Source organism: Balaenoptera musculus, chromosome 5 (genome assembly GCF_009873245.2).
Source record: "Balaenoptera musculus isolate JJ_BM4_2016_0621 chromosome 5, mBalMus1.pri.v3, whole genome shotgun sequence".
NCBI lineage: Eukaryota > Metazoa > Chordata > Mammalia > Artiodactyla > Balaenopteridae > Balaenoptera > Balaenoptera musculus.
This window is the reverse complement of record NC_045789.1, coordinates 32,287,915-32,310,820: the sequence shown is the minus strand read 5'-3', so window position 1 is coordinate 32,310,820 and position 22,906 is coordinate 32,287,915. Positions and strand designations below refer to the sequence as shown.

Genomic DNA, 22,906 nt, shown 5'->3' with positions numbered 1-22,906 from the left:
AGTTTATAATCATAAATCTCTTTTCAGTAATTTCCGTATGCTGTTGAAAAATGAGGCAGGGCAAAAATGGTACAAGCACCTTGTTTGATAATTCCTTCATAATTAAGATTCAGATATATTTAATGTTATTACTTTATTGTTACAAGGAGTAACTTGTTATCAGAGAGAAAATATGTTTAAGTTGTGAGAAATGGTGCAGATTTATATATGGTAAAATTTTGTTGGATATACTTTTAAAATAAGCCACTAAAATTATTTTAAACTTAATAAAAGTGAAGGGAAGTAAATATGAACCTGATTTAAAGTTTTCTTCAAATGTTAATGTTGTAAGTCTTATTTTGAGTATATTTTCAGGCAGTACAGAATTTCACTTGTAAACTCATTTTATTTTCATAATTGACTCTTGCTTTTAAAAGACTTCACTGCTGCAAAAATCTATAACTATCCTGTTATTGATTACACAGATGGCTTCACTCCTCCCTTGGCATTTCAGTGAAACTCATGCATGTGCTTTTAGTATATGTATTATACTTTCGAGCTGTACCATGGTAGCCTTTAGGTACTTCTGGTTGAAAGAGCTGTAACAGTGTTTCTGATTTGCTTAGAATTTATGTTTGAACCTCAGGTGTGTGGATTCTGAGTCTTTTTAAGACAAATCAAGTAGATGGGAATGTTTTTAGTTAGAGTTTGGACGTTATGTACTCCGATAATGCTGTAACAAAGAAAATCTATGAGCCGGTTGTGCGAAGACTTCATTTTGCGAAACCTGGTATGCGGCTTTTGCAGAACCCCGTGGGAAGGCTTGACTTGCCGTCTTAAGGCTGAACCGGATGAACCTGAATTCAGTTGCATAGGGAAAGTTTGTTTCCTCAGGTACTTGATGTCAGACGCTTGGACCTCCTTGGTTCGTTCTTACACATCTGGTGCAGACCACTGGTATCTTGTCACCCCTTCACTCTCGTAGCTACATGTCTCTTCCTAAAGAACTTTGTCCTTTTTTCCTTCTTTTCATCAAGTCGCATTTGTTGCCAGGTATGTCTTCAGTGGCCAGGAGTTGAGACGAACGGTCGCGTCCGCGGGACTCCGGGACGCAGAGCTGTAGTGACTTCTCGGGAGTCGCAGCGGCGCGGGCGGCCGCGGGCTGCGGCGTGCGTGCGGCTGGCTGGCGTCGGACCCCGGGCTGCAGGCGGACGGACGCGAGCCGGCGCCTTCAGGGTCCGCGCGTGTGGGACGCCCAGGCTCTGCCGGCACCCCGGCGATTGGCCACGAGGCCACAGCGGCGCTCTGGGAACTGTTACTGGCAGGAGGGGCACTTTGCGGCGGGGAGTGGTGGGAACGCCAGAAGAGGGTCCCGCGCGGCTTCTCCCGAGGGCAGTTACTGGGCGGAGACTGGTGGCGGGGTGAGAGGGTGAGGAGCTTCCCTTCCCCCGCCCCGACCCTCGATCCTCGCCCCCGGTCGGAGCCGCTGAGGCCTCGCGCGTGGACCGGCCGGGCCCGCGACGCCCCAGGGAGTGAGTGTTTGCAGAAGGCCCCGGGGTGACGGCGTCATCCCTCCTCCGCGCTCCCGCGCCCGCGGGCAGGCGCCCAGCGCCCTCCGTCCGCACGCCCTTCTCGGGTGGGGCGGCCCTGGCCACGCGGGTCTTGGCGCCACCACTTGCCCGGCACCCCGCTCCTCCTCTGCTCCCTGCTTTGTCAGCACGACCAAGCTTCGTCCCACCCTTGTCCCCTCGCTTCTCCGCTTTTACGTACTGAGGCCGAGGGAATGATAAAATGTTACAAATGTTTTGATTTAAAAACAATTCATTACCAATTTACCCTGTCCAAGGTAGATGCTCTAGTAAATAATAAATCAGTTAAACAAAGGCGACTTTAATTTATTGCCGTGGTACTAATTAGAAACATCATTTGAGCAATAAACTTAAACACTTCCAGCAAATAATGCTCCCTCTTGCTGGTTCCCTTCCTTCCCCTCCCCCACCCCAACTCACTCTGGCTGCCTCTGCCCTAAGAGCTGCTTCAGCTGTGTGTTTGCGGATCCGCTCTTCCTCTGGTTGAATAATTGAAGGGGGAAACGGTATCCGAGGAGGCTGTAATTGAAGAGCCCCTGTCACCTCTGCTTTTATGTATGTTAGTATAGAAGTCCATCAGCAGCTCCTTGATGGTGTATTAAAACGAAGTGGCAGCCCCTTCTGCAGGAGATACCGTATTCTATTAAAGGAGACCAAGTGAGAGAAAGAAACTCTAGAGGCTAAAAGCCACTTCAAGTCTTCAGACCGATTGATCTGTATTCTCTTGTTATAATCCGTCTCATCATACTTGAGTTAATGAGGCAAAAGAGGGGGAGCGAAATCTGATGGTCCTTGACAAATTCATTAGGGAGGCTGCAGGACATTTTATGTGACTGTTAAACATCTTGTTTGTTTGGTTTAGGCAGTGCCAACATCAGCATGCTTCTGCCCAGACCTATCATGTTGGTCTGACGACAGACATTACTAAAAAGAGAAAGAGGACATTCAGGGTGTGATTTGAATATTTTCTTTTGGATTTCATGAAGCCCATAACCTTCAGACTTCTCTAGGATTTACCTTCACCGTCCTTACACTTAGGAACATTTATGAGCATTTAGATGATGATAGTGAGGTGGGCATGTTTTTAGTTACTATAAACTATGTATGTTTAAACTTCAGTCTGAAAAGTTCCCATTTCCTTAAAAAAATTGAGTCAAGTTACAGAAATTACTGTGCTAGTTTTTGAAAAATGTGAATGTTTAAGCTCCAGAAGAGGAGCCAGATCATACATTAGGTCCTATCTTTACTTGATCGTTGTTAAATAAACTTTTAATTATTAATTGAATTTCCTTTTTCAGTGAAACACCTCTGGGTACAGGGACTTGGAAATCAAAATGTTAACTATTTATACAAGTACGATGTTTTTGAAAGAAAATGTGTGTATTTTAATTTGAACACCTTTTTACATTTAAAATTAGAAGCAGAACCAGGTACTTTATGAATGGCGCTAAAATAAGGTGATGAGTTGACAAAATACTTAAAAAACTGAAAATATTTCTAATTGAAGAATAATGGGCAACTAAGTTAGAATGCTAATCTTGTAATATGTTATTCTAGGATAATAACACAGTACTTGATTTTTTTCAGTTTCTCCAATTATGATACTTTCTTGCATAGAGAATTCAGTCATATTTTCTTTCAGCAATTGACTTAAACATCCTCAGCTTAAGTGCTTTGAGAAAGAACCCTGTCTTCCATTTAGAGGCAAACAGTATGAGAGAAAAAAGGAAACTCATGCTCTTTGCCTGTCATTTTTATACATTCTTGCACTGCTGATGAAGCTTGAGCTGCTGCAGGGAACGTATGGATTTGAAAAGAAATGATTCAGTAGTTCATGTTGTGTTTCTCAGAAGCAAAACCAAACTAATGGCTGCAGTCAGTGCTTCTGTACATCTGACAGTTATAATCCTGTTTACATTTCCAGAGAATACAAAATGCTTAAACTGTTTTATTTTTTGCTGATCTTTACTTAGAAATGTGCTTACTGAGTTAAACTTCAGTGCAGTTTTTTACTTTATCATATCACTGGGACTTAAAAGATATCCATTAATTATCTCTAGAAATGGCATACAGTATTTCAGTCATCTTTCCTAAAGAGTATACAGATTTTTAGATTATATGATTTTGTTTTCCAGGAAAACATTTTAGAATTATTCAAAAAATAATCAGGTTATTGACTTAAAAAAATCAACTCTCTGAAGGATTTATACTTTTTGGAAAACAAAAGACCACGTGTTTACCTGTATATATTCTTATCCTCTAAAATCTAACTTTAAAATATCTGTACAGTTGCTAAATGTTTGGTTCTTATATGCTTAATCATTCAATATATTTATAAAAATATTTTTTAAGAAAAAAATTCTTTTTTAGGGGTTCAAGATGTAAAGGGCAATAAATAACGATTAAATTCTCTGAATTTAAGAACTATTCCAGTAAAAACAAGAAGAAAAGTAAATAACCCAAACACAATTTGTTAGTGTATTAGTTGATGAAATTTTATTGAAGTAATTATATTAAACTATCTGTAAGAAGCTTTAACAGCACCAACTGTCAGGATTATACTATGCACATTGTATTAAAAGTCAGAGTAAAGCCGCATTCTCTTCCATTCTCTGTCAAATGATCTAATTTTCCAAATCTCCTAAGTATCATAGAAATTGCTTATAAGCTATTGATAATTATTATTCTGGAACCAATCAGGAGAATAATCAGTAATAGAATGTTTTCTTTGAGCAGTTCACCATAGTGCCTGTTAATTTTAAATGGTCAATCATGCTGCTAAAACAAGTTGTTTTTTTAATTTCTTTCACACAATAGCTTAAAAAAAAAACCTGAAAAACCCCCAAACCTTGTAATCACTTTGATTGGTAACCCAAGGGTATTGTCATTTGAACAGTTTGAACTTAATGTTCTGTAAGGTCAAAGCAATGGCTTAAACTTTGCATTACTAAGCCTCAAACTGTACTGAAAAATAAATGCTTTTATGTACTTTTGAATATTGTTTTGTGGGATTAAGTTTGTTTGGGTTACCTTGGATAATGTATTTGATTAGTGATATTTACACCTATTAAACTTTTACAAGTCTAATTCTTGTATAATTTAGTAGGATGAGAGAATTGAAAGTACAATAGATGTTTGTTTTTTCCCCAAGTTTAGTACCAGCTGTGTATATGAGTACTTTATTAAGCTATACATAAGCTAATATCATCAAAATGGACAGTGATAGAGCAAAGAACTTGTACTCAGGAGAATGGAAGTGAGCAGCTTTTAGCCTGACTGAAATGTAGATACTCTTGTATTATTGAGCTAGGATATACAGTGTTAAGACAATCTGAGTTAATTCAGCAAGTATTTTTCATTGATTGAATTTACTATATTTTCATTTATGTCTTTTGACTTTACCAAGAAACATTTAGCTTTTTCTCATTTTAGAGAAACACAGTTTTGAGTTGTAGTAGTCACATTCCTTTATTTCTGTACGACAGTTGAAGAGTTGTTCTGAGAAGTTAAATAAGATTCTACCTTTCTGTCTTCTTTCCTTCCTTTTTAACAATTTTAACTTATTAACATACTATGAGGTATATATTATATTTTTTCTGTTTAATAACTTTGGCTTTCATGACTCACTATAATTTTCAACAAATGAAAGGGTGCTTTTAGTAGAAGCCAACTCTTAACTATTTACGGGATGATTATGTAATTAGTGGATTATTATTTGTGTCTCCTCCACCTTTGAGAAACAAATTTTACTGGTCTTTAATATCACTTCCACAAAATAGACAGAAAATCAGGATTATTGGTATTAAACTTGATGCTAAATAAATCAAGGCTCTTGATTTCAATTTCATTCATTTCCATTCGGAACATTGAATTTTATGCTTTAAAGAAGATGTGGTATCCTTAGTTTAATAAGATAATACTACTGACTCACATGTAGAATATGTTTCTTGGAATTTCAGAGCCATTTCCACTCCCATTTCCACTTTCCTTTGCCATCAGTGCCAGACATTTACAAAACAGATGATTGAGATTAGGGATGTAGATTATGCCTGTACTGAGCTGTACTTAGTTCAAAATATAAGACTTGGTGTTACATTCCATATTTCTTTCAGGCCATACGAGACATTTTGTGGGCCTGTGTTTAAAATTATCAGTTAAGCATATCGTAGGTAAGTTTTTGTTACACTTCAGGAAAACTAGCCCTTTTAAACATCTTAGTTTCTCTTGAAATATACAGGTTCTGCAGCACTCCATCTATAATATTATTAGTAGTAGTAATTTTGCATCAATCTTCTGCTAAGATTACAGGAAATTTTTAATAAGCTTGTGTTATTTTTAATGAAAATGTTAAAAAAAATCTACCCTGTTCCTTCCTTTAAACATTGTGAATTAGAGTAAAAGTGATGTGCTGAGAGGTTTCTCTGATTCCTGGTAGTGGTTGAATAACAACAACAAAAATCCTTCATTGGCTCTAATCTATGTATAGAAGACATCTGTGTAGTATAAATGAAATAATATTTGATGATCTAAGGAATGGAAACTTTTCCTTTAACCATGTGAAATAAAGCTAGGATATAAAACAGCTGTCTTGGCCTATGTATATCAAGGTTCTGCCAGTCTGTTTCTTTTCTGAGTTTTCCCTTTCTCTCTTCCCTTGTTATCTTTGGATCCTAAAGAGTCACTCTCTTATTTTCTGACTGGTTTTGTCTGTAGACGAAACCTGGGTTAGTAGGTTTAAATCAGCCAAGATAGAGTGAAAAATCTTTGATCTATGGCTATGACTGTTTCCAAATGATTTGCTTGCTGGGACCAGACACTATCCATGCCCTTTCACTTTGCTATCAGATAGGTGCACACAAAGGACCTGAAAGGCTACCAGATGCACAGTTAATCATCATATTAGATAAGTAAAGGGTTCCAACCGTACTTAATTAGATCTTCTATTTCTAATAGTTATTTGTTCTATAGTACCTTGTTGGTTAAATGCTCTACAAATCTAATCTTTTCTTCAAATTAGTTAAAACTTTCTATAAATTGTAGCATCAATTTAAAACAAATGATACAAAGCTATGTATTTTTTTTAATATAAGTTTGTTGCTGTCACATAGCTTACCTGCATAGATAAGATAAAGAAAGGGAGACAGTATGATAGTATTAAAGAGCATTAGTCTAGGGGATAAAAAGCCCTAAATCTTTATCCTAGCTTGGCTACAAACCGTGTGAGTGACCTTGATCAAGTCACTATCTCCACTCACTATTTTCTCAATTGTTAAATGGGGGGATAGATGAAGAGTTTTTTCTACCTCTTCTAGATAGACAGAAATCTGTAATTTCCTACCCTAACATGTTTAAAGTTGTTGTTTATATCTTTATTCATTGATTTTAAATCAGAAATCTTTCTGCACACATTTAGAATTTCAGTGCTGTTCTAATATATGCATATGAAAGTTTTCAACATGAAAAATATCACAGAAAGAATAAGCTTACAAATCGTTATATTCCATATTTTAGACTTAAGGGAAAAAATGCAAATTATAGATTGGAGACAGTTGTGAGGGACAACCCATTAGCAAGTTGGAATAGATTCTAAGAGTATACTAATTATTCTTTGATAGGAGTTGGATCATAAAAATATGAAAATGAAACAGGCTGTGTATTCTTGTATATTCAGCAAAACCGTATGTGTTTAAAGGTGTGCGCAAGGTTGGCAGGTGTGTTGTTGTTTTTTTTTTCTCAAATTGTTGAATTGTCTTTCAGTGTTTCTGATATTTTCACTAAGATTAGCTATTCTGTAAATATTAGTTCGTGGAGCCAAATAAAGTTCAAGTTCATAATTAACTTAAAAAAATTTTAAAAAAAAAAAGGAAAGGTCAGTCTTCTCTTTAGAGAGATGACACTGCTTTAAGCAACTATAACATTACCGTATTCATGTTGTGTTAAAAGATAGACCCAAGCAGGGAAATGGTTTTCAAAACATGAGTCACTAAAGTAAGTTTTATACTACTTTCTCATGCTTTTAGCTTGTTTTCATCAGAAGACCTGACAAGCATAAAAGTGTTAACATCTTTTATTTTACAGATGTTCTTAGTTTTCCCTCAAACTGTAAAAGATGCTGTATCAGAGTAGCATGGTAGGAAATAATTTCAACACCTCCTTTCACTTATGCGATAACTTATTATTTGTCTGAGCTTGTGGATATTTTTGGAGGGAGGGAAGTGAGACAGGAAAAGACAACATATTGAGATCTAATTGTTCTCATTTTGAGATCTAGATCAATCAGTCTGTCTGCTGTATTATGAATTCTCTCTAAAATACCTTTTCAGTGGGCATAGTTGAGTTATTTTTACTTCTGTTTTGTGTTCTTTGGAAGTCTGTCGTTAATGCAATAGGCGTGCCAGGTGACCACCGAGAGAGTTGTTGATGGACACTCTGTGGGTTTGCAGAGTGCAAACCTAAAAGACTAAGAGATGAGAAAGGCATTGCTATTTGTGAATTTATGTTTTATCTCACTTCACTTGAAAATTTATGAGTAGCGTGGCTTAAGGGTGCTGGAGTTGTGTGTTCCAGGGCTTGCCCCTACTGATAACACCCTTGTTGGCGTGAAAGTGCAATGCAAATTATGACAGTTACAACCTTCTGTTTTGTTTAACTTGTCAGTAGATTTCCTGGCTCAGTGCTGAGGGCAATGGTGTGTTCAGCTAGTCCATAGTCACCTAAACTTAAAAGGTCAGGTTTCTACAGGCAAGCCTAGTCAAAGCCTAATTGATGAGGAGGGCAGAGAGACAGAATTTACTGTTCTGTTGGCTAGTTTCATATCGTTAGGTTGTCCTGAAAGCATCAGGCAGTCACAGCCCCTTTCATGTAAGTGCTGACCCTAGACAGGAGCTGACAATCAAAGGAGGCAGCCACAGGAACCAGTGCAAGTAGGCTATTGATTTTTCAGTTAGGTCTAAGTAGTTTGTAGTATGGGTAATGGGTGACAGAGGCAGGTATGTCATTATCAATGAGCTCCAGAACAGTAGCGACAACCCTCTCTCATATTTCCTTCAGCACTGACAGTATGCATCCAGGGCCGGTCAATAAATCGCCCAACCCTTAACTGACAAGTGACTTGGAGGTTTAGGTTGAGGGGTGGAAGTTACAGAGCTAAACTTCTCTACTTGAACGCATACTGGATCTAGCAATAGAGTCAGTAACTATATTGTTGTAAGTTTTTGAAGTTTTGATTTGGAAAAGTCAGTGCAACTATGAAAATCAGAGTTTACTTTTAAGCTTTTGAGAATTTAAGAAGTGTGTTTACTTAGTTAAGAAATAAAGAAATGAGCTAATCATTTGTAAAGATACTCTGCCAGCATAATTAAGTTGGGTTATTATTGTATGGTTTCGCTTTTAATTTAGACTAGATCCTTATTTAATCACGATATCTCTGAACTTATAAAAGTTTAGCAGTTAGAAATTCTCTTAAAATCCTTTATAATTCCTAACCTCTTCTTAAATGTTTTAACTGCAGACTAATTTTAAGTAGAAAAAAACTTGAACCATTCGTAAATGTTAGGTATTAGCCACTAAGCAGTTACTATTTGACCTTCAAATTCGTTTTATATTACTTTTCACAATAAAATAGTCAGGAATTGAACATTTAATGATTGAAGTTTGATGAATTATGGTTGCTTCTGAATTTTAAAAAGCAATGAGGCTGACTTGTTTTAAAAGCATTTCATATGGATATTTACATTTAAAGGTAGATGTAGGTCGTATTCACATAAACACAAAAGTGTAACAGGTTTTGATTAGAAGTACACATGTTCTAAACGGGATATAAAATAATTGAGAAATATTTTAAATTTAAACCAATCTCTATTTTGTTACAAAATGTAAGGAATATAAAGAGAAGATAGTATTTATAACTAGAAGTGGGAGTTTGGGTTGTACCAGGATCCTTGCAAACGATCACATGCTTACATTTTTTGAAAACTTTAAACAAATTGAAATAAAACAGAAAAGTAAATGTTTTTTAAAACTTCCTTAAATAACTTATCGCTATGATATCTTGTTTAACACTGTGATATTGTACAGAACCAGAGTTTAAGTCTGTAGTATCATCTAGCCGTGGGGTAGCCTGCCTGACCACATGAATCATTTTCATTTGTCCAATACAACTGAAAATACCAACCCCCCCGCCTTTTTTCTTTAACTAACAACAGCAGGTTAATGCACACTGAGGGTATGGATGCTTAAGTATTTTCTGAAGTTTGCAGTGACATGTCTGTGTGAATACCCATCTTCCTTCTTAAGAAATGAGAGAATGCACATTTGAAATGTAGTGAAAGATGACTGCTATGGAAATATGATAGTCTTAGTTTTAAAGAAGCTTTGGGCTTATGTAATTAATAGAGAAATTTTATTCAAATCTCTTGCTTTAGTCACCTTTTGAGGCTTATAGATTCTTAAAGCAAGATTCCTTTTAGAGTCAGTGTTTTCCCCCTCTTGTTTATTAATCATTCACTTAATCTGTGTTTTTCTGTTGGAATAGATAAAATATTTAACTGGGAATCTTGTAATCTTTATATTGTTAGCTATATTATTGGTGCAGCTTCTTCTGCTGTATTTGATGTCTTTCCTGAATACAGTGTTTTTTCAGGAATAAAAAAAAAAAAAGCTGAAGAAAGGGGGACAAATTAAATTTTCATGAAAGAAAATCCTAATCAGCAGTGACAGTGTAAGAGAAAGATGATTGCCACTTGGTCATTGTGGAGAGGCACTTAGATTTGGTGTCAGTGCTTCTGTTAATGATGACTAATGTCTTTCTCGGAGCAAGTGCATGCTCCAACATACTGCTACAGCCAGAGAGAGGGCTCAGCAATAGACACCACTCAGCAAAAGCATTAGGTGTCCTAAAACAAAGGCTTTTTAATGCAATCAGTTTGACAGTCTCTATTATTAGAAAAATGCAAACATAATTCTAAGGCGTTTATCAACACACTTTAAGCTGTTTTATGTCCAGTACTAAGAGATATTATTTTAAAATTAAAATCGAACAATATTAATAAGATGTGCCCCCTACTTTGTTACTTACAGGAATGGGCACATATATTGCCATTGCACAAAATCACTTGTGTTTAAGAAAAGTTTTAAAAAGAGACAAACATGCAGCAGATTTTTTTTCATACTGCATTGCTGTATCCTGAGTAAATGCTTTATAGTTACAAAAAGAGAATGAATGACTCAAAAGATCTTTTTAGATCTTTTAATCTTAAATATACTGCTCACAAAAAGATGACATGTGTTATTTCTTCAGTTTTCCCCCAAAGTGTAAGACCTTTCAGAAGGGCATTTGCAATGCTTGTCATATTTTTTCATATACATCTTATTGGCCTGACGTGTCTTGAGAACCATGAGAACACAGATGTCATTGCATTCAGACAACACTAATTACTCTGGGATTTTTGCAGCCTCAGTGCCTGCATGTAACTGTCGACTATGATTGTTCATGCAGCCTACAGTGGGGACATTTTGCACATGAAAATAGTGAGACACAAAAATTGTACGACAGGTCTTTTAGTCCCCTATTGTTCTCCAGTAGAACTTCGAAGAAAAAAATTCCTGACACATCAATTTCATTCAGTATTTTGCATTTGAACCATGTTTTGGCAACATTTTCCTTTCTAAAGTAAGAGTGTTATGCTTTAGTGTTCAGTGAAATCTATTATCCATCTGTTCCTTAACCTTCTTGTACAGTCTTCTACATTATTTTGTCTTCAAGCTTCATGGGAAATTTCTTTATGCAGCTCATAGTTTGAGAGAAGCACTAATTGTGATATGAGTCTTTCCAAAGTGACAGTGCAAAACAATAAATATGTATGATGTGTTCTTCTGGTGTGCAATTTCACGTTTAATGAGAAGCTGCAGCAAATATGGTTAGTCTCAATGTCGATAAGTCCAATCATCTTATGCTTTTAACACAGGTCAGTTCTTTTCTTTGTTTAATTTTCTCTGTAACGTTCTGGATTTCAGTTGATGATTCATGGTGTTTAGGTGGTTTCAAAGTATCAGAGGTCAAACGGTGGTCAGATCTGGGCCCTCACTACTAAATGTGAAGACCAAATATATGTTTTGATAAAAAAAGCATAATCTGTGATTGAAAATAAAAAACTCCAGTAATGTAACTTCATATGCTGATGAAGCAGAAATTGAAGCAGCTTGATCAAAGATGTATGATGAGATAAAACTGCAGTCTCTGCTGTACAGTTATAGTAATTATGACTAATGAACCGTCCAGTCTGGATGAAATGGCATGCCCACAGGGACTGTGTCCAATCAGTTGTGACTTATGCAAGCTGAACAAACCATTGTCATGGGGTTCCATATTCTATATCATAAGAAGTATACTCTTCATTATTAGTATAACTTTTGTTAGGGTAATGTAAAGTGATTGGAAGTTATCTAAATTTTGTTAAATATAGATTATCATTCTTTTTCTCTTTCATATACTTATTTAAAATTAAACACATTTATTGTGACCTCTGGTTTACCTCTCCTTTCCTAAACACACTTAAGTCACTAACACAATTCTGTGACTTCCTACTTGTTTTTCTATTGTGCTACTCTTGAACACTCCCTCTTTTTTAGAGCTCTTGTTTACTTTTGTTGGGAATTATTGTTCACTAACTGGATATTGGAGAGATACTTTTACAATAATAGTAAGACGTATGAGGCAGTTACTGTGTGTAAGCACTTTTCTAAGTGCTTATGTTATGTTAACATAACAGGTTATGTTAACCTATGTTAACTCAAAAATCCTTTCTTACAACCCTTTGAGGTAGTTGCTATATATATATTATCACCATTTTACAGATGAAGAAACTGAGATGCGGGAAGGTTGAAATTTGCCCAAGGTTCCATGCTCTTATTAATGTTGGATTACCTTGAGGAAGTTAGTTATATTCTTCTGACCCTAATGTATTTCTAAATTATTCTCACTTTCCCTTTTTCCACCCTGGATTAATTTTTGGTTGTTACTGGTTTTCTGGCAACTGACAAAACTGCTAGGGTATTTTAAATCCGAGGGCTCATGTGCAGTTCTAGCATAAGTTTTTCAGGTCCCTAAACTCAAGTTATATTCAGGTCCCTAAACTCCCTCACTTGGTATGTTTTAAGTGACTAGCGCTTTCAGGATGGAGTTTAGGAATGGTTGCTTTTGATATGAATGTATATCTAAAATGTAATAAATGTATCAATTGGTACACTCTTGAAATTGTAAAATCTTTAAGTTGTAGTGAGAATACAGTATACTCACTTAAAACAAAATAAGTAATGCTGGGAAAATAAGTTTGGTTGGTTTTCTTCTGAGATATCTACCCAGAAGTTTTTCTCATCAAACCAGACATAGTCCTCATCTTAATGATTTCTTATTCCTGGCACCTTACACACTACGGGCTAGCTAATACGTATCCAATAACTATTTGCAGAAAGGAGGGAAAAAAGGAAGGAAGGGGAACTTTACAGTGATTCAGTAATTCAGTGATTCTGTCAAGTACCTGCTTTAATTCTAGTTTCCTTGACAGGTTTTTACTTATAGGAATAGAATAAAACAGACTGTCATTATGTCATTATTCTTTAAAATCTTTAAAACGCTACCTAATCAACTTTGTTTCCCACTGACCCTCAGTCTGAAATCTTTGTCTTTTCAGGCTGACTTCCTTGCATTTATCATGTAATGCCCTACAGAGAGCATTCTTTGAACTGATATTCTAGTTACCATCAATCTCAGTTTAGTATGTTTTCATTTTTGTTGTCTCCTGTATGTCATTATTTATGTGTTCCTCTTCCTTTATTACCTTACCAATGTGAAAAGTTATTGAAAGGCAGGTATCATCTTATTTATTTGCTAGCATTACATGACTAGATACATAGTACATGCTCAGTAAATACCTGTAGATTGATTGATAATTTTGGTGCCCTCCTCTTTCTAACAGGTTTCTTCCCAACACCAAAGTCAAATTTTCAATGTGAGATTTCTAGAGGTGATGTTTTGAAAGTCTTTAAAAAACTCAATTGAAATGAGATTTAAACAAGAACAATATTGAGCTCTTATTCTGTGCCATGCACTATACTAAGCACTTTAATTATCTTGATCCTCTCAGTAAATCTGTAATGAATTATATCCTATTATTATCCCTATCTGTATAGAAAGCAAGGCACAGAGAGATTAAATAACTGGATTCATTCTAAAGCTAGGAAGTAGCAAAACATGACTAGCAAAGATGGTGACAGTTTATTTTAAAGCAATCAACTTTTTTTTTGTTATCCTGTCAATGCCATGCTCTTTTTGTTTCTTTAATGCCCTTTCTGCAATTGTCTACGATGGTTTCTCAACTTCTGCTTTCCTACAACTTAAATGATATCCATTGCACACCTACTTATCCTTGCCTTCTCAAGATACTCCAAAGCCCTTTTCTTTCCCAATCAGAAGATGAGAATAACTTGGTATACAGTACTTTAAAATGTTGTGACATAATCAGATAATGCAGAGAGAGGTAGAGAGATCCCAGACTCATGTTTTTTTGTTTGTTTGTTTTGCTTTGCTTTTTAAATTCATGGAGGACCAAATAGCAGTTGTCATTATCATCTTATGCATGTTTTAAGAGATGGTTACAGTGTGAACTGTTAGGTAGTCTGGTTAGGAAATTTCCAAAGTAATATGTACTAAATCATAGGAAAAATACTTGAAATTTACATTTGGTTTTAAAGTGATTGGTAGTTACATCCATGGCTGTTTATAAAAGGGAAATGGAGTTAATAAAATGCATATTTTATACTTAGGAAACATTGTGGCTTATAATGAGTCTTTATATAAAATTGAAACCACTGTGTTATCAAAGAGGAAGCAGTCTACCAAATATAGTAAGCTCTCAGAAGTAAACTGACATCAATTTCAATTTCTTTTTGGATTTCAGCTTTTATGTGGAAGTTGATGGCATTCTATTTCATAAGCGTTGCAGTACTCCCTGTGTATTTTTAAAAGTCATGTCCGTATATTTTGCTTGCAGGAATTTAGTTACTCAAGTTCTTGCTCATTCAATAAAGGTCAATTCATATTTAGCTAAAAATTTTGTCATGGTAATTACTATTTGTATTACCTAGAACATTTTAGTCTGAAGTCAGTATCAGTTATTGATCTTCCTTTAACTTTTAAGGTTAAAATTACTTTAAAGCTTTTCGTAAATAGTTTAATTGGAAATCTTTAATTAGAAGGAAGTCCAGTAAGATCCTAAGATGATAACTTTTTTTTGAAATGAGTCTGTTTCAGATTATGCTTTATTAAGTCACATTTTATTTAATTCATGAATTTTCTTGTAACTTTGACTCTTTCAGATATAATTCAGATATAGTAAATTATATTCAGATCTCATAAAATGCCATATGATTCTTTACAAGTTTTTTACAGGGGAATTGAAATGATAGATTTATATAATTAAAACATTTGTCATATTTAAAGTATTTCGAAAAGTAAATTTTAAATTAAAAAAACACAGAATCATTTCTGCTGTGATTTTACATATGTTAAGCTTATGTTATATTCATGAAGACTTGAAGAGAATGAGCAAAAAAATGAAAACAGTTAAAGTATAGTAATTTTACTTTTATAATTACTTTTGGGGGGTTTAATTTCCTTCATTGTATTAATATTTTTTCAATAAATTTAAATAATTGTACACATAAATAAATAATTTTCAAAGTCTAATTTGTTTTTAAATAACTCTTAGGTTATATAGGTTTACCATATTTTATCATCTTTTATATATTAAGTAAATAAGCCAGGATTCCATTATGTGCAGCTTATACTTTGCCATGGAAATCGGCAGCTGGAATTACCTTGAGGGTTGTCATATAAAAAGTATATATAAAACCATAATTCATATGCTACTACTCTACACTGCTGTATGTGATCAATATAAAACATAGCCCTGGCGGTCCGGTGGTTAAGACTCTCTGTGCTTCTACTGCAGTGGGCACTGGGTTCCATCCCTGGTCAGGGAACTAAGATCCCGCATGCTGCACAGTGCAGCCAAAAAAATAAAAAAATAATTAAAAAAATAAACATAGCTTTTAAGAAGAGTATAAGGCTAGTATTTCAGCCTTGTGATTATGTGATGCTAATTGGTAAGTTTTATTATTGTTAGATTGCCAAGATCTAGGCTTATATACAAATTCTAGGCTTATATACAAATTTGTCGTAAGGTTGAAAAAGATTACTTCCAAACAAACCTAATTCTGGGAAGCAGGGAAACAGAAACGAATAAGACATAATTTTGAATATCTGGTAGCTCTCAGTTAATAATATTTGCACTATTTAAATATTTGGAGGCCTTTCATGTATTGAATGCAGATAAGTTTTAAGAAAATATATTGTAGATTAAATGTGTATTAATTTCTGTTCCGGTACTTTCTGCAACTTGACTTTGTCTTGTTCTCTCTGCTTCCTATAACTTTCACACTGTGAAGTTAAGAGCTTATTTTCTTCCCTGTCTGTTAAACATTTACTGAGAACATACAGGGCAAGGGTGCCTACTTGTAGAGAAAATGAATATGCACTTCCATTGCCATTTATCACAGCTGCCTATAGCAGTGAGAGTATGTGTGTAACTATAGTATCATTAACTTTGCTTCTTTCCCATTCAAGTTTGCAGATAGAGTAAATATACGCAGTCTTCTGTGGAAAAATTCAAGGTTCAGATTGCAAATAGGGGGAGAAATACTCTTGGAAAACAGCCAGTGAATACTCAGCAACAGTGAAAAGAGCTGAGGTGAGCAGACTATTATATGCTGATCGGTAGATTTGCAGACAAGGCATTGACTAGCTTTGTACATTTAAGGCCAGTCTTTATGCAAGAGCCAAGATTATTTGGAGAAATACGACCAAAACTAACAGGAAAGAATTAAAAGGGGGACTAAGTGGGAAAGAGAATAGTAGAGACTGAGGCATAGTTAGTGATGTGGAGAGTAATGAGAGCAGAGTCATTCACAGTAGATGAAGTGCAATCAGCGATAGATAATAATAGAACATCTCTGTTGTCAAAAGATCACATGGAAACTGTTGACAGAAAAAAAAAAAAGCACAACCTGAGGGAATTATGTTTTATTCAGCGGACTTGCTGAGGACTTAAGGCTGCTGAGGCAGCCTCTCAAGAGAGCTCTGAGGGACAGCTCCAAAGAGGTAAGTGAGGAGCCAGGATGTACAGGAGTTTTTGCAACAAAAACCAGGTAGTTGGAACATCAAAAGATTACTGTTAATTAAAGAAAAAACAAATATCTCAAGTTAGTGAATTTAGTGCTTTTCTATACATGGGAAGATGCAGGAGTCTGGGCTTATTCAAATCATTCCTTTGAGATGCACCTTCACTATCCAGGGCCAGTAGCTTCTCTTCTCCCTGAATCTCCTCGGGGTGTGCAGTCAGGGGTGGCTGCAGTGGTCGATGGCCTGATGGCCACAGCATCCTTTGTTTACTGATACGGCAGTAATGATTTTTCCCGACCACAAAACTATATCATATTCTAAGCATGGATGTTGGCATTTTCTATGTGTATCGCTGGAGGTTGGGATAGACAGTTTGTTGGTCAGAACAGTAACTGATTCCCATAATGATTCTCTTTGATTTTAGAGTTTAAATTATATATGTTACACATTCTATAAAAGAAAAAAGTATGTATTGGTTTTGTATTGCTGCTTTAAAAATTACCAAAAACGTAGTGGCTTGAACAATGCATGTCTCCCTGGGCTGAAATCACGGTGTCGGCAGGACTGCATTACCCCTCCAGAGGCTCTGCGGGAAGATGTGTGTCCTTGCCTTTTCAGCTTCTAGAGGCCTCCCATATCCCTTGGCTCATGGCCCCCTTCCTCCATCTTCAAAGTCAGAAACCACAGGTTGAGTCCTTCTTACATCACATTACTCTGACCTACTACCCTTCTGCCACCCTCTTCCACTTTAAAGGACCCTTGGAATTGCATTGGGTGCACTGGATAATCCAGGTTAATCTTATTTTAGGGTTAGTTCATTAGTAACCTAATTCCATCTGCAACCTTAATTCCTCTTTGCCATGTAAGGTATCATATTCATGGGTTTCAGGGATTAGAATGTGGACATCTTTAGGAGGGAGAATAATTCTGCCTACCAGAGTACCATTATGATTTAGAAATATTTCCACCTAAATGGATACAGTGTTACGAAATCTTCCATTATTTAGAAAAAGTTCTCATCTAGCATAGTTCTTCACTGGTTTCAGAATAACATAGTTTTATCACATTAAGAGTAGATTAAAAATATGAAACTTGAGACAAAATTTTCAGGAAGAATTTTATTATTGTAATTTGAAGTAGAGGATCACTGTTTATAAATTGTTATTGTAGTTTCAGGTAGCACTTACTAATGGTAATTCTTTTAATTACTAATGATTTGAATTATGAATATAGACTGATATGCTACTCTACTGAGCATCAATTTAGAGTTCTTAGTGGTTGAACTAGGGAAACTCCTTAAAGAAGAGGCCAAAGTTGTGTTTGTGTATACTCTATAAATATATATCAGCCAGTGGTACTAATGAAATCATAGTTGGAGGTCAGTTTCCATATTGGCCAGTTAGCTCTACTCTGTTCCCCAGATAGCCTTTATTTCACAGGAGAAAGTAACTATTTCTGGAAAACATTTCAAAGCCCATGCTTCACTAATGTTGGTTCAAGCTCATCAGATATAATCATATATTTATAATATGTGAAATGTAGGACATGTTCTTTTAAAAACTTATTTGAATATACCTACCTTTAACATTTTGCCCCTTTTGTTTCAGCATTTGCTCATTCATATTCTCTCTCTCTATATATGTATGTGTGTGCATGTATGTTTATAAATATGTATATGTATGTAAATACACACTTTTTTTCTTGAACCAATTGTATACAACATGCTCCTTTATCCCTAAATATTCAGTGTTTATTTCCTAGGAATAGAAATATTATCTTATTTATATAACCTTAATAATTACCAAATTTATAAAATTTGACATTGTTATAATACTTTAATATACCATCCATATTTCACTTTCATCAATTTACCAAATAATGTTCTTTATAACATTTTTTTTTCCTCCAGTATAGGATCTAGGTCTAGGTAGCATTAGGCATTACATTTAATATTTTTAGTCTCCTTTAATCTGGCACATTTCCTCAGCCTTTCTTTGTCTTTTCTGACATTGACAGTTTTTTTTTTAAGTAAATTTTTTATTTTATTTTTTTATTTTTGGCTGCCCTGGGTCATTGTTGCTGCGCGCGGGCTTTCTCTAGTTGCGGCGAGCGGGGGCTATTCTTCGTTGCAGTGCGCCGGCTTCTCATCGTGGTGGCTTCTCTTGTTGCGGAGCATGGGCTCTAGGCACGCGGGTTTCAGTAGTAGTGGTGCGCAGGCCTCAGTAGTAGTGGCTTGCGGGCTCTAGAGTGCAGGCTCAGTAGTTGTGGCACACAGGCTTAGTTGCTCTATTGACAAGTCCCACGTTGACAGTTTTGAAGTACATTTCCACCCTCCCTTTTTAAAAAAAGTAATCCTCATTTGAATTTATGTACTTTTTTATGATTAGGTTCAGGTTATATACCTAGTTGCAATATTACATAAGTGATGTGTCTTTCTCAGAGTTTCACATGTAGAGGCATACAATGCCCATCTGCTCTTCAATGCTTATATTAATTGTAATCAGCCTGTCAGGGTGTTGTCCAATATCTCCAGTATATTTATTATTTTTTCCTTTGCAATTCACAAACAATCTGTAGTGAGACCATGAAAATATCCTACTTCTTGGGACTTCCCTGGTGGCGCAGTGGTTAAGAATCCGCCTGCCAATGCAGGGGACACGGATTCGAGACCTGGTCCGTGAAGATCCCACATGCCGTGGAGCAACTAAGCCCATGCACCACAACTACTGAGCCTGTGCTCTGGACCCCGTGAGCCACAACTGCTGAGCCCACGTGCCACAACTGCTGAAGCCTGCGTGCCTAGAGCCCGTGCTCCACGAAAGAAGCCACCGCAATGAGAATCCCGTGCACCATAATGAAGAGTAGCCCTGCTGGCTGCAACTAGAGAAAGCCCGCATGCAGCAAGGAAGACCCAACACAGCCATAAAGAAGGAAGGAAGGGAGGGAGGGAGGAAGGAAGGAAGGAAAGAAAGAAAGAAGGAAGGAAGGAAGGAATCCTACTTCTCATAAAAATTTCCCCTCTGCAGGCTAGAAGAATCATGTAGTACTAGATGAGAGAGTCTGAGACTTCATTGTGAACTCCATGTTTATCTGCTTATAGATACTAATGGATATATACAGAAATAATTTATAGATATGTATCTATACATGAGTTAGTATATATACACATATGTTTTGGCTTTGCTGAGAGGGTCTAGAAGCAGTGACATCCCAGTAGCAATGAGCATACCCAATGCCCAGATCTTAGTTTCTAATACCAATCTCCAATGAAAGGAACCAGGGCTCCTTAGAGAAATGGCTCATTCTTGGTCTGGGGCAAAGACTATATATGAGCCTTGAGCATACTGTAGTGCCAGAAAGTGAGGGAGTGCTCACAAAACAGAATGGCGTTATGTCAGAGGGACACAGAGCCAAATGAAAGAACTCTCCATGGCCAAAGCTGGAACAATTTGAACAACAAAATAAACAAATTAGTATTGAATTATAATCCAATACATGGATAACAAAAATATCCATGAGTCCATGCTGATATAAATAAATACTTGAATAAATATAGGAAAGAATAGATAAATCTGCCTTTCAGAAGAATTCCAACTAATTTAGTAGGTACTTGCTTCTAAAGAAGGTAGAGTATAACTCTGCACCCATGAAGTATGGGCTGTATTTAGTGACTTGCTCCAAAGAGTGCAGTATGGAATGGAGAGGAGGAAGTTACTGTACAGTGGAGAACTGTCAAACACATACCTTAGCCAGGTAATCAAGGTTAATATCATCAGTGATAAGCCATGTTGATAGCATGTATCTCATACATGATGAGAATGGCACTCTACCTTTGTGGTTTTCCTGTTCAAAGCTCATAACCCATGAAAATATCAGACAAGCCCAAATTGAAGGACATTCTACAAATGGCCTAATCAGTACTCCTCAAAGCTCTTAATAAGGTCATCAAAAACGTGAGGGTCTTAGAAACTGTTACAGCCCAGAGCAACCTAAGGAGACATGAAGACTAAATGTAATGTGATGTCTTGGATGAGATCTTGGAACAGAAAAATGACATTAGGGGGAAAACTAGTGAAATCTGAATAAACTACAGAGTCTACTTAACATTTCTTGCCTGTATCAGTCTTTATAACAATTGTTATAAAATGATCATTTTCCAACATCAGCTCTTCTTACGTATTGATCAGTTGACATTATAGTTAACATAATATCCTTCTTTCTCACCCAATTTTATTTATCTATATTGCTGTGGACTCATGAATTTTTGCTTTTTGATGGTTAGTAATTCATTAATGTTCATAATAATTTTAGTGGTCAAGTTATTCCATATTTGGCCAGTAGAAGCCCCTTCAAGCTTCTTCTTATGTACTTTTGACATGCCCCTTCATTTTCTTGAGCACTTTCTGACTTTATGGGATAGCAAGAGTTTCTAGGCTCCTCTTGTACCTTCCTTCTTGCAGCCCTGGAATCAGCTATTACTCTGAAGAACCTTGATTCCTTTCAGTGAGGATTAATTACTATTAGAAACCAAGATGTGAGCACTGGGGGAAACATAACACATGACACATGTTCTTTCAGTTGTCTTTCTTTGATAATGGTGGGACCCCTATTTTTGTGACATCTTCTTAATCAGCTTCATATTTTTTTAAAAGGTTATGTATTACTTTTAGGTCTCATTTTGTTTGTGGTTTTTGAATGCCACATTGGTAAAACGTTGACAAAACATTGCAAGACCACTTTGGAAGTAGTATCCAATTTATACACCACAACATTAGTAAATGTGATGACAGCTTACATTTGTATGGTGACAAAGATGTCTTTTAAAATGTCCAAACTGCATCATGTGTCTTTCTGCATCTTCACAGTGTTTCCATAATTTATAAGTAATCAAAATTTATTTTATAGGGAAAATTGTGGTGTTAGAAAGTTCAAATTTAATACAGAAGTCAGCAATGAACTTTTAAGTAAATATAGAAGTTAATAAACTATTCAGATCCTTTATAAGTATATATATATATAATCATTCATTCCACAAAAGTTTTTGAATATCTACTAATGTACAAGCTATGTCAGATGCTGAGACTATAAAAGTAAGTAAAAATAGGTATGATTTGCTTCCTTGTGGAGCTTTAGATATTAATCATATTATAACATTTTTGAATATATTTAAACATCATTGTATAGCCGTTTAAAATACCTTATGATTTATTCTCAAACAAGTTTTTTTTTGCTTACCATCATTTCGAGATAATGAGTTTTTAAATTTTGTTTATTGGCCATTTAGAACAAATTTGTAAAAATAACTCTTAACTATGTTGAACATATTAGAGTACATACTTATTTTTGAGGTTCTATAAAAATTTTATTTATTTTGTATTTATTTTATTTTTCTATAATATTTTTAGATCCCATATTATGATACAATTGTAATTATTCATATTTTATGATTTAGTTAGGTATTAGTTTAGTTTAGGTATATGGATTAGCTAAAAGTGTATTATCTTTACAAAACCTGCGTATAGATTTGAATTATTATGTGTTGGTTAGAACATTAGTCTTAAGATCTAAAGTGTTTTAAGTAAGTAGCAGAATCTACAATTTGGGGGTGGATGGTGGCAATGTGGTAATGTGTGTGTGTGTGTGTGTGTGTGTGTATGTGTGTGTGATGGTATTTCCTTCTAAAATATAGTAAAACAACTGAATAGTTCATCACAAAACCTGGAGTTGATGGAAGGAGTTGGTGTAAGATTTTATAACAGTCAACTGATTTTCAGATTTTTTTCTGCCTTGTTTATTTAAACAGTAACCCCAGACATTTTAAGGTTCTTAGGGTCTTTTTTTTCTATAAATAATAAATATTTACTTCTCAAAATATAGGTTGAATAGGCTATTTAGAGTGACTTTTCTCTAATCTTAAGTAAAATATTTTTTCACCCAACCCTCTACCTCTTTGTTGTTGTTGATTTCTGGATCTCCAGTCTCAAGAATGGTGTCTGGCACATACTGGGCATTCAAAAAAATTTTTTTTAATGAATGAATGTGTAAATATTTCCCTTAAACATTGACTATAATGTAAAGAAAGCTCATTTTGCTTGCTGCC

The 22,906-nt window shown here is 35.5% G+C and overlaps 1 protein-coding gene across 4 annotated transcripts in view; it reads left to right on the top strand.

The window, feature by feature from the left end:
* Positions 1–22,906, top strand: part of LRBA (LPS responsive beige-like anchor protein) — a 745,100-nt gene that overhangs the window by 452,372 nt on the left and 269,822 nt on the right. The gene's annotated exons all lie outside the window — the stretch shown is intronic.